Here is an 18,127-nt window from a genome sequence, read left to right as displayed (position 1 = left end):
TTCATCATGAAACACTTTATTTCTCCTAATTCATGCAGTTTCATTTTGATTATATTTTATTAAAAATCCACCTTGTGTTTTTCCAAAATATTTCTTATATATCATATTATATATAACATATCACTGACCATACACCAGAACTGCAACACTTAACATTTGTCACAATGTTTCTGTGAACACATTCCTGGAATGTAAATCAGATTTTAGAAGGACCTCATTGTTGAATAGAGCTCCAGAGGGAACCTCACATGGTCCATGTGGGCTATCTGGGGCCTGCGGGCACCGTGTTGGTGACCCCTGGTCTAGCATGATTGTGGCTAACGTCTCGTGTGATTTGAGCGTAACCCTTTTGACATCGTAAGTCATTCAAAACATATAAAATGCAACATTTTGAACCGTATTTGACTCTATTAATCGTATTTAGTATGTTTGGTAGAATGTAGGGAAGTTTATTAGTTAGTAAAGTCATCTAAACAGGAAAAAATTATGAAACAAAAAGGGAAAAATGCGACGTGATGCAGAAATGGATAAACCCTGAAACAGAATTTGGGTAATGAATTTGGCCCTAACAATGTTAACAGTCAAACCTGACCGTGTTAATAAATACGTTATTTACAAGTACTTCTGCGATGTAATGTTCTCAATGGTGACTTTACCTTGTATTTTGTTCTACTCTCCTCACTTTTAAAGTATGGCTGAAGAGTTTGTAGAAGGCTTAAAGGTCCCATATCATGGTATCTTTCACCCATCTCCATTTGAAGAAATCTAAAAACACAGTATTTCAGGTTTATTTTCCCAGAGTTTTAGCCTCTGAAAAGTCACTTTCTGACCAACTCTACACAAACAGGCTGATTTTTGGCCTACTTATGCATATTCATGAGTGGGCGTGTCTATAGACGGGACACTGACTTCCTCCTCCCCACACGGTGACGTAGGGCCAGAGGACAGCCCTCCCTCCTCCCACCCACTCTGTAGCCGAGCTCATGCTTCTTTATAAACACTAGACAGAGCGTGGGGGTGGGGCGTTCGCCGTTACATACATAGACTGTAGAAAATACATACATAGAACTGTGTCATATTTGCTAAAGCCGTCACTATGTAAGGACAGCTTTACATTAAACTAGTAGTTTGTGTGAAAAAACAGAATCATTGAGTCCTCCCTGCTGCTCCTGCAGCCTTTGGCAGATTGCCAGAATGCACCGTGACAAAGCAAAAAGAACCACTCAGAGCCAGGATTGTGTTTGATGGGCTGTCTGACAGCTGTTGCTCACAGGCCCCGCCCCTTTCCTGGGGCTGTAGCGTCATCTTTTCTACAGTGTCTGGTCTGGAGGAGTGGAAGATGGAATTGGTGACTTTTCTGCTTGAAAGCAAATTACTGCTGCTTGATTTACATTATGTTTTATTTGTAATTGTTTCACTAGAACTCTGTAGTGCATGTCTTCATGTACGCGCAGCAGCCTCCGTGTGAGCTGCTGTAAGTGACACTGTTGTTGCTGCTGAGGTGCGGCACATTGAGAGAGAGAAGCGCTGCAGTAATATGATTTTAACAGAGCATGTTATATTACTGTGATGTTGCTGTCTGGCTAACGTTAGCTTGTTAGATCATCTGAGGAAGGGACTTTGGAAAGTTTGGAGGCAGGGCAAGAGAGCAGCGGGGAGGGAGGGGGAGAGAGAGGGATCTGAAAGTTGCAGATTCCACCTTTAACATGGGCCCTATAAGTTGCTTCAATAACCCTTCAGTCTCTTCACACAAGTTTCAAAGAAAACTCGGAATATATATTTTCTAGATTTCTTTCTCATTAGAAAATAATGATAAACATAATCACAACATGATAGCTCTCCTGCTTTATGAACAGTTGCTGCTATTATTAGAAAACCATTACAGATGATCCGTCACACAGGGACGAGTATCATTCACAAAGCACTAATGACGTGCACACAATCCTGTAGCCTCGGGTGTAGAGCAGTGTGTGCTCGGCTCGCTGCGGTGGGACACTTCCTCCATCCAACTCAACCGACAGGAAGTCCCCCCCCCTCCCTGCCCCCTCAGCCACGCTCTCGCATGAATTCCTAAAAATCTGCCTATTTACTGCCGTCATTACCTCGCCCCTCTAATGGAGTTTTTTTTGGCGTGTGTTTGTTGCAAAAATTCAAATGAGTCACTCAGAAATGAACGCGCAGAGATGGATTAGCGTTGGACTATTAATAATTGAGCAGGCGTTATTATGATTACACTTTGCATCTTGTGCCGTGGATCTAACTCACCTCAACGCTGGTCGGTCTGCTAATAATGAGTCATCAATAAAACATTGTTTTAATGTCAGAGAGACACTGTTGAGGATGCACGCTTTAGAAAATGTTTCCCTGGTCATTAGTTCAGCGCGGCGTGAAGGCCCGAGCCGTGCACAAGCAACAGAGGTGGCATGACAGTGAATGCATCACGCCGCCGCTTCATTAATGTTAATCTCTGAGATTCAGCGAACGCCCAAAACACCTGCACATATGCAAATATAGCTGAGGCCTTTTACTTTTTAATGGGATATAGAAAATGTGGTGTTTTTTCACTAATATTTGCATAGTAATGATGTGTTGTTCCACACTGAGGAGCTTCGATCTGAACACAAATACATTTAAAAAGTAATGGATTACAAGTTACTCTAATTAAGTTGCTTTTATGGGTACTTTTTTGAGTATATTTCTAAATCAGTAATTTTACTTGTACTTAAGTATGTTTTAAAAGAAGTAAAATAATTTGTTACATTCCTACACCCAACCGTTACTGAGTAAATTATTATTTTATGTGATTTTTTATTTCCGTTTCATGGCAAATTGAACATAATCCATATGTTCTTAGTCGTGTCATTTCTGATTAACGCCCAGGTTCAGGTTGTGGTTTCTATATTTGTTGTTATCTACAGGGTTTGTTGTCAATTATAATCGTAATCATGTACGTGATAATTAATTACAATTAAGTGTAAGTTTAAGGTGTAAGTAGCAACTATTTGATTGAGCTACTTTTTACTTGTATGAGTATTTTATGTATGACTTACTTGTGTTTGAGTACAATTTCAATCAAGTAACAGTACTTCTACTTGACTAGGATATATCAGTACTCTTTACATCACACAATCCCATCACAAGTCCAGAATAAACTTTCCTCCATGACATCATCATCGTGTCCAGGCCTGAAATCTCCCAAATAGCCTCTCCATTGGAGCAGCGTGAGAAACTAAGAGAAGCATCAGCCACCAGAGACAGCGTTTGCCTTTATTGCCTCACAGACATAATCACTTAATGCAAATTGTAACTAGTTAGGCACAGCAAAAATAATATGATCCCATTGTCTGCAGCAGATTGGTATTATAATGTTAGCATGTGCAAATAATCACATTTTTGCGGCTGATACGATTACATTATTTGTTCTGGTTGTATCATACACCAATAAAAGCAAACATCATATTAGAATTCATGGCACTTTTCGCATCGTGTTATCAATATGTGGGAATAATTGTCTGCAGAGAGATTAAATTACATTATTGTGTATCTTTTTCATGCCTAATAAATAATGATGGATGGCTCTTATTTTCATCACCACCTGCAACCGTTTTGTCCCCCCCGCCCGCTCAGCCCCTCGTCAGTTAAAAATGAGCTGAGGAATAAAGAAATAAAGGGAGAGAGAGCAAAAAAAAGAAAAAGAATAGAAAAGAGGAACCTCCAGCGAAATAAAGCCTGAGGAGTTAAAGCTTCAGCATCTGATCATCAAGGCGGTGAGGAGGAGGAGGAGGAGGAGGAGGAGGAAGGTGCACAATGGAGCAGCACACATGCACACCCTGAAGTCCCTGTGCTGCCGTGTGTTCCTGCTTCATGTTGGCAAACATAATTAAAGAAGATGAATGAGTGATTGACATAAAGAATGTCTTCCAGGCACACTTTGCTGTTTTAAACTGAAGCCCAGACTTGTGTGAGAGTTAGTATGAGTAGTACGTTAGTATGACATTTCAAACACCAGTGTGACCCCAAAAACACTGACAAAGTGACTTTTCTTTAGGTTTTTACTCGTTGAAAGTTGAAAAAACAACTGTTGATTTGGTGGCTTCCACGGAAACATTTGAAACCGGTCGAATTCAGAGTGACGACATATCACGGGAAACAACAAAACCAACGGGCGACAAACCAGAACAAAAATGGCGTCAAGCCAATCATTTTCTTTTTGATCTCTGGTGAAGAAACACAAGAAATCACAGTTCATCGGCTCTACATTATCTATAGAGTGGCTTGGTTTTATTTGTGCCTCGGCGCCGTTTCTGGATCCACCAGAGCTGCACTCAGACGAGAGTCACTTTCGACCAGTTTGACGACCTGCTGACCGGCATCGGTGCTCGCGTTTCCTACCAGGACCCCAACTCCAGACGCTCTATTCCAGCATAAGAGCCTGTCCATCTGCCTCTGGTTAGTGTTTTATTTTTAATTCTTCTTCTCATTGTTTTGATATGTCACGGTTGGGGAACGCTCCTGATTGGTCGACGCAAAACGATATGCTCCAAAAGTTCAACAATCCCAACTCCAGCTTCTGCCGCGTTGGAGGCAAAAGCGACCGCCCTGCAAAAAGCTTCAAAACGCCGTAGAAGCGCGTCCACCATGTATTGCGAATGTAAACCATTTGGTGTGAACGCGCCATAAAAATGAAGTAAAAACACTTCTTAAAGAAAATTGTCTTTTCATTCTTCTACATGGACTACAAATCCCACAATGCAATGCGCAAAACTTTCCCAAAGTTCAGGTCACATGACAATTTGACAACAAGCCTTCTTCTTCTTCTTCTTCTTCTTCTTCCTCCTCCTCTTCCTCTTCCTCTTCCTCTTCCTCCTCCTCCTCCTCCTCCTCCTCCTCTTCCTCTTCCTCTTCCTCTTCCTCTTCCTCTTCCTCTTCCTCCTCCTCCTCCTCCTCCTCTTCTTCTTCTTCTTCTTCTTCTTCCTCTTCTTCTTCTTCTTCCATTTTAGAAGTTGTAACCAGTTAAAGTTGGTATTTTCAGTAAATTTAGAACAACTGAAGTATTTATAATCAGACACTGATCCACCTGTCAGTGTTCAAAGAAAACTATCAATTAAATCATATATCATTTATTAGAGTTGTGAGTGTTTTGATGAATAATTTCTTGAAACTCAAACATTAAATGCATGTACACAAAGGGAGCGCTACGCGTTCTGCTGAGAAAAAATAACATATTTGTACTGAATTCACTTTTGATATATTGTACACACGTCTATGAAATCAGAAAATAATGAAAAATATAATATATAATATATAATTAAGCAATAAAATAAATCAATGTATTTTATTGCAATAACAAAATATGCATTGCTGTCTCATAATGATTGCACTTCCTGTGGTGTTGACCTTTGACAGCATGTGCAGACAAGTAAAAAAATTTAAAAAATTAAAAATAATATCAATACCCTCGTGTATCAATGAAATTAATAATACATATTTGCACTGTTGGTAATGCAATGTATGGTATTGTCAGGTTTTTTTCTACCTTCTTCCAGGTTCTTTTAATTGAACAGCTCTGAGGGCAGAGGATAAGAGTAGTTCTATTTCAGTGGTGTTTATTCCAGTTAGTCACAAGTAAAGTTTTATCAGAATAAGCACACATGCAGGTGGCTGAAGGAAGACCTGTTTAAAATCAAAAAAGGAAGCACAGTTATTTTCAGGGCTGGACCCTCCTCTATACAAAGAGGGGTCTGGAACAAATATCACGACCAACTCTGCTCTGTTCACATGTGAAAACACTGCACAGTTGTGTGACCCAGGGTTTCCAATGGTTACGTCTCCGCTGCGCCACGATTCCAATCTGGATTTGCTCCGCTTTCCACCGTCCGGCCTTTCCCACCGGTTGCGTTTCGAGCGCGCCACGGTGCAGTCCGGTTGACGTCACGAGAACACAGTTAAAGGAAGTGTTATAAACTTTTTTTTTCTTTTTCAATAGTGATTTACAATGACTTATATAATAATAAAGTGCAGCAATATTCACAAACAAGTACAGATACAGACCAGCCAGGGAAATAGATTGAATGACATATATAATTAGAAAAAAAATAAAAAAGAGAGGAAATAATAAAAATAAATAAATAATGATAAAGGGGTGACAGGGAAACACATTAATTAACACTTTTCAGACATATATGTATATATTTCATTATATAGTTTCACAGCTTTTTTGTTTGTTACATGTTTTAAGGTAAGTATGTAAGGTAAAATATGAAGTTTACCTTTTGTTGTTGTTGTCCTAGCCACATTTTTAGCTACAGCCAACAGAGAAGAGATAATATGATGAAATATGATCTGAAGAGTCTTATTTTGAAAAGTAACCGGATGTTTTAATGTTTAGTGAGTGCTTAACTTCCTGTTTCACTGTATTTGCTCTGTGCTGAATTGTTGCGTCGTGCTCCGGCAACTGCCAGAAATAGAAGCCCAGCGTATCTCTGACGGAGGGCTCCGGATTGTCGGAGCTGGGACGGAGCAGAGCTGCAGCTCACCAGACCCGGTGGAAATGAACACATAGACTTGAATAGAAACCTTTGTACAGTAATGTGGTTAATTAATGTAGAAATACTCTTCATTTTGAAAATGTGCTGCTGGATAACCAACACAAAAAGGTTCTTGAAATGTAAAGCAGAGATTTCTAGGAAAACAACTTCAAGACTAGTGAGAACATTTTCACATTCCATATAAACCTATAATCAAAGTACATGGAGAATATATACAGTACGTATATTTTAGGACATCCTCAGGTCTCAGAGTGATCTATCAGGTATTAGGAAAACCTCTGTCATTTATCAGACCCAACGAAGTCATGACTCAGTAAAACCTCTGTCAGATGAAAAGGCGTCACTTGTCGAACCAAACACCGTCAAATGGAAAAGCCTCAGGCTTCAAAATAAAAGTCATCACTCAACGGCCTCAGGACGTAAAACACAACACGGCATTTTTATTTTGAAAGAACCAAAAGTACACATGAAGAAGTAAGTTGAAAAACTGATCTTTTTATTTTTGAAAAGTCTAAATATATCAACGTATTGTTTGATGAATAAATACACAGTTAAATGAAACTTTGATATATCTTAACCTTGAAAAATAGAAAACAACAGCTTACAACTTACTCTCGTATCCGAAGCAGCACATATTGATGACGTCATGTGTACTTTCGTCTGACGACTTTTATTTTGAAGCCTGAGGCTGTTTTATTTGACGGTGTTTGGTTTGAAAAGTGAGGTTTTGCTGAGTCATGAGTCTGTTTGGTCTGATAAATGACAGAAGTTTTCCTGATACCTGATACCTCACTCTGAAACCTGAGGATGTTCTAAAATGTTCACACCATACGACAGGAAGAGCTCAGTGAATCGTCATCAGATTTTCAAATTAAAAGATGCAGCGATTTTACTATTCATCCATTGTTTCCATGGCTTCAGATAGTTTCTCAGTGACGAACCACTCTTCACTCTCTCATTTCATCAGTTTTTCTTGGTTGTGCAGTTATGGATCCTCCTTCCTAAACTGTGCTTCACTTTCTCTGGTGTCTTCTGTGTGACCTTCATCAGGATCATTTCATTTGCACTTTGTCACAGATAAGAGAATTGATTAGCCGCTGCTTCTTCACTCACTTCGTTTTTCGCTCTCTCGCTGTCACACATCCCAGCTGTCAATACCTGCAGCTCCTTCCACCGGCCATGCACTCGCTGTCTCACTGTGTCTCTACGATAAAACAAGGTAAGGACATTGCAACCCCCCTCCCCCTCCTCCCCCCCACCTGCTCCTCAGTTAATTGGCATCAGAGAAAGAAATGCGGCTGGAACTTCATAACTTCTTAAGTCATGCCTTGTGCACAGCTAGACATACGGGCCTTGTAGAAATTTACATTTTAATGAAATATTTGAATAAGCACTTGAAATTCACTCTAGCAGGTCTCCTGGTTCTAAAACCAACATTTGATGTTTGTGTTTTGAATGGCAGCATCAGAGAAATTAACATGCCAGTCAGAGAGATTAGGAGAGCATCAGTGTAAAGTCACAGGCTTTCTCAATCAAGCTTCAGTGCAGGTAAACACTGGCCATGACATGTTTAAATGATAGCTTTTTTTCTTTAATAAATGAGGGTGGAGGAGGGGGCGCATGGAGGAAACAGCAACAGAACGGTAGGGGAGTATCTGCTGTAAAACTCAACGTGTTTTATACAAAGCAATTTCTCTGTCCATAATACTTTTTTATTTTTACATTTTTACTCTTATTCTAACTTATATTTGTGGCTGGGTGGACACATACGCATGTCTGTGGCCATGTATATGTGTTTCTGCATATAAGTGTGCAGGTAGAAGAATGTATATGAAAATATATGTATGTTCAATGTACTCTTGTTTTTTGAGGTTTTTTTGTTTTATATTTAATATTTTTTCAAAACCATGTTCACTATTTTGCTTGTATATTATATAAATATGCTTGTATACATGTTTTTGGTGGTAGTATATAGGTTTTTGTTTTTTGTCTTTTGTTGTTATTGTCTCAATTATGAAAAGAAGAGGTTGGGGGGCAGAAAATGTTCTATATCTTTCCCTTTTTTTTCATTCTACCTTTGTAATGCACCGTATTTTCTTGAAATAAAAAGTTGAAACATAAATCTCAACGTGTCACAGAGGACGAGTGCTAAACTCCGCCTACTGATCCTCTGCCATGGATCATGTTTGTGTCTTTGTTTCTCCAATGCATTCGTTTCAGTTTGCTTTTCACTGCCCTTTAAAAAAAAAAAAAAGAAGCAATCTGCCCAGAAAGATTAACGATTGAGACTTTATTGTCATTGTCTGTGAAAACAAAGAAACGCTGCTATTTGCAGAGATCTGAACTGCTGAGCTGCTCTCATACGCGTTCAACTTTTCACTGGTTTGAAATTGTCACATATTTACAAACGCTGCTCGTTCGGAGGGAAAGTGAAAATATACAGAAATACAAGAACAGGTCAATGAAATCATATCACACCTGATGCATTGTTCATTTTCACAGCAAATTTTGATTTCGTTTTTTTACTAAATGACATTAAGATTTTAGCTGACTAAATCTATTACAGATAAAATACAAAGCATAAGAGTTTACGCATTCTTTAAATATTCAATTACCATTGATTCATTTCATATGGGATGATATTAAATAATGTTTGTAAACACACAGATAGATTTGATCTAATCAATGTGTCAGAAACAAAACACTGAAACCAGCGAAAGCAAGTTATTTTTTTTCACCTTGTCTGCAGATGCTGTTGAAGGTCAACACTACATGAAGTGCAATCGTTTCACAGCAGCAATGCATGTTTTATTATTGCAATGAAATACAGTAAATACATTTATTTTATTGCATAATTGTGACCATCACCAGCCCTCCCTAAGGAAGTAAGAAACACTTTAATAAAGGGAGAATATAAAAAGAGAGAGCGGTGTTACACCGAGGTGAGGGGGAAGGGAACAGGGAAGAGGGAGTCAGGGAAGGACAATGGAAGGGGTGGATAAGGGTCAACTATTTTGATTGTGCTGAGAGTGCAATGAGTACGGAAATGTGTTGCTGCTCTTGCGCGCTCGCTTCGACCCATTAATCAGAGCATCTTCTTTTTATTTCTGTTTGTCGGTCCAGTCTCTACTTAAGGCTGGGATACACTGTGCCATTTTTTTCAATCGTTGTACTCAGCTCCAGCTCAAACTGTGCGACTCAGACGCAGAGCCCGAATGTGCGCAGCTCACGATTCATGCTCTCACACTGTACGTTCATACACAACACGTCGATGTCTTGTTTCCGGAAATGCAACAAACAAATCAGAAGAAGAAGAAGAACACTGAAGCGTCGCCATTAAAACAGACGAAGAAGAAAAATCCGGAAGTGGAGAGACACTCGCAAATCTCAGCAAAAAAAGCTTTAAAAAAGAAAAGACGGCGATGTGATGGACCAGGAACTGACTGGACAGACGTGGGCACGACAGTCCGTCAATTTTACAGTGGTCCTACGGTGTTCACGTAAGCGCAGTACGACCGTTTACGGTAAGCCGGTCCATGGCACTGCTTCAACTGTGAGAAACCCTCAAATATGTTTGATTTCCTTACGACATACGATTGCTGATCGGGAGCTGGTCGTGAGGTGTTAATCGCTTCTCGTGACCCCATGTATACTACACGATGCATGACACACGATCTAGCAGAGACTCGCACGATCCCACAAAATAGTCGCACAAGTCGAAAATTGGCTCAAAATGGGATAAAATCACACAGTGTATGGCTGCATTAAGTGCCCCCAAACAACTAAGTCATGCAACTGGATCAGAGAATGTTTGGTGCAGATAGAAAAGTGTACTTTGAATACAAACTGAACCAAATCAAGTTGATAAAATGATCAGTTGTTCCGAGTCTACGTTGTTCATTCAATGTGAGGAATCATCTAAGTATGACACGTGTCTGAGTCACTCCCAGAACTTCATCCCTCTCTCTGTTCTCTCACTACATATTCTCAAATGTCTCTTTCCAGCAAGAAGTGAAGTTTAACCAACTGGTTTCAATGAAATATTTTGATTTGTGGTTGAGAAATAGTTAAAGGGTCATTCCATGTCGTTTCAACACATTTTCAGGTCATCCTATGCACTTCAGTCAAAAAAAAAATGTCAAAATTTACCAATTCACTACCAACTAAAAATTCCATTGACACAAATGTTTAGTTTAATCGGATAAATGCGTTTTGAGATATAGACTATTTAGTGATGGGGGGTATGTGTCGATTTTCGTGCGTCCTTATTTTTCTTCCATTTTCAGCTTCCAATATCTCAGGAACTACGCCACATAGGAAACTGAAATTTGGTATAGTAATACAGCTCCACCTTCTCACTCAGAATGTACACAAATATCCCTCAAAATTGGAAAAAAGTTTGTTGGGGTTTCTGTCTCTAATATGTTTGGGTCTCCAGTAAATAACTTTACATCTGCCTCAGCTCCGTGATTTGATCAGCAAAAGAAATGAAGACGAATGTCCCAATGAGACTTTCTGTATAAAAAAAGTGTATTTATGCTTTCATCTTTGTTTAGTTTCCTCTTTCAATTGTCCGTATTCTCTTTGAAATCTGGCTGTGTGTCCTGATGAAGACTGGCCAGCTGTGAATATCTGATGGCTGTGTTGGATCTGGTAGTGGAACGGGCCTCGTTTGTGTGTGTGTGTGTGTGTGTGTGTGTGTGTAGGAGGCGGTGAGGCGTGCCTTTTGAACAGCAGGTGGTAATTGAAACAAAACAAGGGCTGATTAGGGAAGCGTCTGGCAACACGTGATCCAAACAGCGAGCAGCCCCAACACAAGAGCCCTGGAATAAAGTGGTCATCATCTAATTAACACAACACGTTTTAATTACCGGCTAAACCAAGCAGCGCGCCGTGTCACTTTAACTGATGTGCTAAGTGCCAGTTTACAATATCACAAACAGACAAATAATTGGAATGTAATTACAAGCAGGTCGATTGCACAGCAGCGCCTCCAGCCCGACTTCATAAACACATTTTTACATCCAACCTTGAATAACAAACACTGCACGGCTGCTAATTGCCTCGCTGCAGTGTTGGGAGTTTGCCAGCTTTGACTGAAGCTCTCGTGTGAGTGGATGAGGAAGCGCTGAGCTTTAATGAGACTAAAGTAAGAGCTGGAGTTTGGTTTTTTTTTTCCAGGGAATCAAACACAAACCAAACAGTTGGAGCAGTGACTGCAGGGTGGGATCACACGGGCCAGCAATAAACAGCATTACATGGGATTAAGGAGGTAAATGGACTGTAATCAGATAATGGTGTCACCAGTCATTTCATCCACATACACACTATTTGTTAACATTAACACAGAGTTCATGTTGATTTTAGAACTTTAATATTAGTCATTCACGGGCAACATAAAAACAAACAAATACATGAAATAAAGAAAGACCTCATTCATTCAGAAGTGGCCGAGGCCACAAACGTTTGTTCCTAAACAGTTTCTTCTGATTGTGGTTCCTAAACACTTTGGGGCAGATTCGCTAAAGGTTTAGGTGAATTAAAACATGTGCAAACGTCACTCCATGCACTAATAAGGAGTACAAACATCAGGGAATCAGGACTGTGCGTCTTCAGCGCGTTAGAATGCGCCTTCAAGCCATTTAGCACGTTTCCCTCTGATGAATATGTAAAGTAGGCGGATCTCTTCAGGGACGCAAAAAAAATGGGAGGAGGACATGCAAATAAATTAATGCAGTGGGCGCAATGCAATTCATTAAATCTGGAACTGTTTGAGGTGATTGTTTTAGCACCGGAAAATAGTACGACTGACAAGCAGGTGCAAACACACACGCAGAGATCCGCTGCAGTAAATGTTTACACATAACACAGCAAAGATGGAAAAAAAGGCTCCAGTTAATCTTTCTAGTATAAGAAAATAATTAAAATAAAACAATAGTAAATATTAACAGCCACTGAATGAGAAAATAAAGTGTGTGTGAGGGAGAGAACAGGCTACACACTAGCGGCGGTGCGTGTGTTGAGTCTGGAGAGGATGCTGTGCTTGCTATGGACGCACTGCAGTGATGTTTTGACCGACAAACTCTGGTGTCGCGTTGATGGAAGGAGCATCAGGCCAGAATCAGCTGATCAGATGCATAATTTAGGCAGTGATGGCACAATAGTCACATATGAGAGTGTGGTGACACAGCGCTACTCAGGAGCTCAGACCTGTAGTACGACGATCAGTTGATCATCTTCAAATGGTGCAGACTGATTGACAGACTGTGTTGCTGCAGTAACTCAGATCAATGGTGTCAATAGGGATGTATACTGATAAGAATTTAGCGAATACGATGCTATATCAATTCCTACCTTTTGATCTGTTTTTTTTTTATCGATTCTCTTATCAATTCACAAATTGGCTGAAAAACAAACAGTCCGACTCGTCTCCTGGTTCAGCCTGTGATTGCTGCTCTGCTATTAGCATGCCTATCAAAGGCTGCATGACTAAAACTTTTAGTCCCTGTTTCTGTTTTTCAGTGTCAGATTTTCACAGCACCAAATTTTGGTGTTTTTCATTTATCTAAAGCATATGTGTCAAAATCAAAGCTGAAAGGACAAACCTGGCCCTTTGGAGCATCCAATTCAGCCCACAGGAGAAAGTAAAAACAGAGAAAACATAATTAATCATAAAAATGGAAATGAAACTCAACAATATATCTCTCAGTTTTCCCAGTGCTTATATCGCATGATGGTAGTCTTTTTTAAATAAAAATGTAAAAAAAAAAAACCTCAAAATTCTTACAAAATCTAAATTAAATTATTACATAACATTTTTCTTAATCAAATAGGAATTGGTCACAAATCTAGGACATTCAAAGTGAAGATCCTGTTCTTGCTTAGATGTTGTTGGTTTCTTACACATTTTGTATTTTATGTATACGTACAAGTGCAAACTGGGGCACAATATAGTAGAAATGACTCGTTTTTCCACATCAAATCTGTGGCCCTCGAGATCAAACTGCTCCGTATTTGGCCCCTGAACTAAGATGATTTTGACAGCCCTGATCTAAAGTCAGCTGACCTCCTGCACATGCTTTTGTTGCAGTTCTAACTCAGTCTGGTGTTTCTGTGGAGGTGGAAACGCCAAAGTAATGAAGCTTCTTTGACATTGTGACAACAAGTCTTTGGATCACTTAGTGATGGGACTTTCGACTCCCTATTAGGAGCATTTTATCTTCCTCTGATTTGGTTTGTACGCACACACACACACACACACACACACACACACACACTGAAAAGATTGCCTGCGATTTTATATCGTCAGCATTAAATCTTGTCTTTCAGAGGCGGTAATTAACGACACACTCGACGTTTATGTTTTCCAGTGAGAAGCTGAATAGCAAAGGATTTATGCCACCTAAAGCCTTTTAACAAATCAATGCAACTATTTGTAATTGCTTGTTTCACAAGATTAAAAGTGCTTGGACCTGATCTCTGTCTGCTGTTTAGTGGCCATCCCGACCTGTGACTCCGAGTCCTCGGTCATCAGCCTCATCACCAAATCCATAGCGCTAATATTTCTGGAATCGCTAATGCAGCCATGATTTATAGCTTATCAGGCACGGCTACCTAAATTACTGTTGTGTAAGGACAGTTTAAGTCTCTCGTTTTAATTAGGAGATAATTTAAGGTTTGAGGCCAAGAGGGAAGGTGACAAACAGCAGTGTGTGTGTGTGTGTGTGTGTAGGATTCTCCTAGAGGTGTGTGTGTGTGTGTGTGTGTGTGTTAAAGATAGATATTCATTAAAAGCAGTCACCTACTGACAGATTGTCATCTGTAAAAGTGCAAATAAAGTTGTTTTTGTAGTGTTGTAGTACTACATTTTAAAGCTCTGGGTCTTGTCTCGGACGTGGGATTTTGCATCAGGACCAGTAAAAACCAGCATTATTTATTGATGTCTTTAAACTTTTTTCATGTGATAACAAAGAGAAGAACTGGATAAAATGATAAATATCCTTAATTCATGTGTTAATCCACCTTGTGTAATGACTACAACCAAACTAATATGACTAAGTGACACACACACCACTACACACAAGCGGGAGAGAGGTGGAAGGCTGACATAAAAACATGTTTTCAGATATTTAGAATAATTGTGAATTATCAGTAGTAGTTTTAATACGTGAGAGTTTATTTTTTCCAAGAATTCAGTTACACCAACTTTTGTGTGTAGTTGAGTTTTAGATCTTGAGTTGCAGACACCTTTTTTGTCCGTTAAATGTATTTAAAATAAACTAAAGAAGAAATATATTTAACTGTCCAACCTTGTTATGGTTTTTAAAATCATTTTTTATGGTCTTGACTCAGTCTCAGTGCATTCTGGTCTTGGGTAAGTCTTGGTCTCCGATCGTGTGGTCTTGAGCACAACACTGTAAACTTATGGATCAAACTCGTCTGAACAACTAGCATTTTTTATTGCAAGTTTCGAATGCTTACGTCAGTGATGGCCACTGACTACAACAGACAGGTCTGAATGAAGAGGTTACACACCAATGGTAGAGATGAGCAGTAATAATTCTCTTTTTTTTTTAAAAAAAAAACAAAACAAAACAAAAAAAAAAAACAGGAAAAACCACAGAGTACATTTTAAAAGGGAAAAAGGAGAGAGAGAAGCTGCTCTGGGATGGGAGCACCATGGCAGGACCCCCACCCCAACCACCCCCTTTTTTAGTCCTGGAAGAGTTGGATGATGTGACGAGCAGGAGGAGAGACAGACAGTAGGGTAGGATGGGTGATGATGGATGAAAGAAAGGTGTTTAAGCTTGGGTTGTTTCTGTGTGTGTGTGTGTGTGTGTGTAGATATGGTAACTCATAAACTGCCGTTGGAAAAGGGGGAGAAAAAAAACAAAACAATCGGCATTCAAAAATTAAATGCATGTCAAGTTGATGAAGAAAAAAACCCAAAGAAAAGCAGCAATTAACAATATCTTTACATCTTGGCACTGCATACTTTATTTTTGTTGTCGTTTACCTATTCAGTTCATATAAAATATCATTGATACACCCCCAGCCCCCCCTCATTATTACTGAGCACTACAGAACCCATTCCTCCCACACACACCCCCACCCCAAAACCATGGCCACCCTGGGATTAGTCATGCAAAGAGATCTCCCAAATACATCTGCCCCTTTTAAAAAGTGTGTGTGTGTGTGTGTGTGTGTGTGTGCCTTCTGAGGAGCTGGTATCTTCACTACGGAGCTCTCAGAGGGCAGCAAGTATAAAAAACAGCTTTAACAAAGAGGAAAACAAAACTGTACAAAATGCTTATCAGGTCAATGATAACAGAGAAAGCTGTTTTTTCGTTTATATTACACTTTAAATTACAAACTAATCTGCCCTCGCAGGCGTCTGCAGTGTGGGTTCTGTCTGTTTCTTAAAGGAAGGTTAGGATTACTGACTGAAACATTAATTCAGCAGTTTGGAGAAATTCCGATACATGCAGCAGTGTTTGTGAGTCCGTACAGAGCCGCAGACCAAATGAGAGAGAAATAAAGAAAACAAGGTGTAAGACCTGAGGTATGTACAAGCTAACATGAGAGGACACACTTTGTCTGACACACAGCTGGACAACCTGTCGTTTGGCAAAAATAAAAAGGGCGTGAGTTTCCTTTTTTTTAGGTGGTTTCCGTAACAATATCAGACTAAACATTTAGGAATCAGGTGCACTACGTGAATGTTTCTCTTCTGTAAATGAGTGGAGATGAGGTATAGGCTTGTTTTCATGCAATTTTCTTCAGTTATGTGGGAAACAAACTGGGGTTACAAGGTCAGTGGATGAGCTCCTTGTTCATAACGACAGTACCGACCCATCCTACGGCTGCCTGAATATGGAACACATCTTTTAAAGGACGTGTGTCAAACTCAAGGCCCGAGGGCCAAACCTGGCCCTTTAAACCATCCAATTCAGCCCGCAGCAGAAAGACAGAAAAAACATAAATTATTGTTTAAATGACCAAATAATTCAAATAATCTCAAATATCTAAATACACAAATTCAATGAAACTCCACAATATTTGGTATTTTGCCAAAGCTTTTTTCACATGACTGCAGTCATTTTAAATCAAATTCCTGAAATTATTTCACATAATTTCCCCAAATGAAATCAGTGACATTTCAAAGAGAAGATCCTGCAGGGTCTGATATCTGTCATTTATTGTCTGGATATTGTTGGGGCCTTACATACAATTAATATGTCGTGTAAATTACAAACTTAGGGACGTTAATACTGAAATTGTTCATTTTCCCACCTAAAATCTGTGGCCCACTAAAGATCAAATGACTTCGTATTTGGCCATTGAACTAAAATGAGTTTGATACCCCAGTTTTAAAGGAACGCTCCTTTAAAACCTTTCAATCAGAAGATGGAAAACTGCCATAAAATAGCTTTTACCCAGCTTGTGAGTCAACAGGAGTGTTTTTAATGTAAAAAATAAAAATAAAGAAAACGATGACAGAAACCAAACACAATCAAAGGTCTTGCCAACTAAACCCCCCAAAAAAGTGGAGTACAATCATTTGGAAGAATACAGAATTGAGGAATTAAGGAAGAGAAGTCCTGGTTAAAGACCAGAGAATGTTTCACATTGTTGTACCAATTTAACTTTATCCTCCTACCGACCCAAAAATGCTGACTGGCCCCAAAGAAGAAAGAAAGAAAACCCAACTTCCTTGAATTTGGTCATGGCGTCTATGGACGTGTTGAGTTTTGGTCGCTGCAGTCGTCCTGACCGAGACCCCCTCCTCCCCTTTGGTTTTATAACACCCTTTTAAAGAATAAGAACAAAGACACCAGTTTGACCAGTGTTTTCCTCCCACTCAGCCCGACACTGGAGAGAGAATGCAGGACATGTATTTGGCCTTCTCTGCTATTGTATGGAACACACATCATTGATTTGTTTTTTGTTTTTTTATCTTTGGTAATCACAGAACATAATGATAAACACACCCAAAAGCTAAAGACAACAAAACATAGACGTAAGAATAAATAAAACCTCTGAGTGGTTGATTGCAGTCTTTGAAAATTCATTGTGTTGAAATTTTGTTCTTTTTTGATTCTTTTTGTTTCAGCCACTGTCCTACATTACAACAGAGTATCAGGGCCACACTTTACTTCCTGTTTGAACTCAAACTATTCACAATAAGTCATAATTCCAGTAAGTTCATTTTGTCTTCTTTTTTTAAATAATATGTTAAGGTTTCATTTATTGAAGTTTCACTTTTTTTCAGGAAATTTACTTTGATCTACTGACATGTTTTGACTGCCAACTGTCAGTCTTCCTCAGAGACATCGCTTTGACAGGAGATCAAAGTAAATTTCCTGAAAAAAAGTTGTCTGAATAAATGAAACGGTAACATGATTTCACAATAAGTCCTTTGTATATAGAATAAAGTTAGTCATTTACATGTTTTTGGATTGTGGGAGTTACTCTGAGTAAGACACTAAAAGGGGGATGATATAATATCGTGCATGAGTTATCGCGACAATAAAATAGGTGGCATTGTGAGAGGAGGGGACAGGGGTTTGCGTCGAATT

The sequence above is a fragment of the Gouania willdenowi genome, chromosome 5 (genome assembly GCF_900634775.1).
Source record: "Gouania willdenowi chromosome 5, fGouWil2.1, whole genome shotgun sequence".
Classification (NCBI taxonomy): Eukaryota; Metazoa; Chordata; class Actinopteri; order Blenniiformes; family Gobiesocidae; genus Gouania; species Gouania willdenowi.
The sequence above is the reverse complement of the archived record's forward strand: the minus strand, read 5'-3'. Positions refer to the sequence as shown.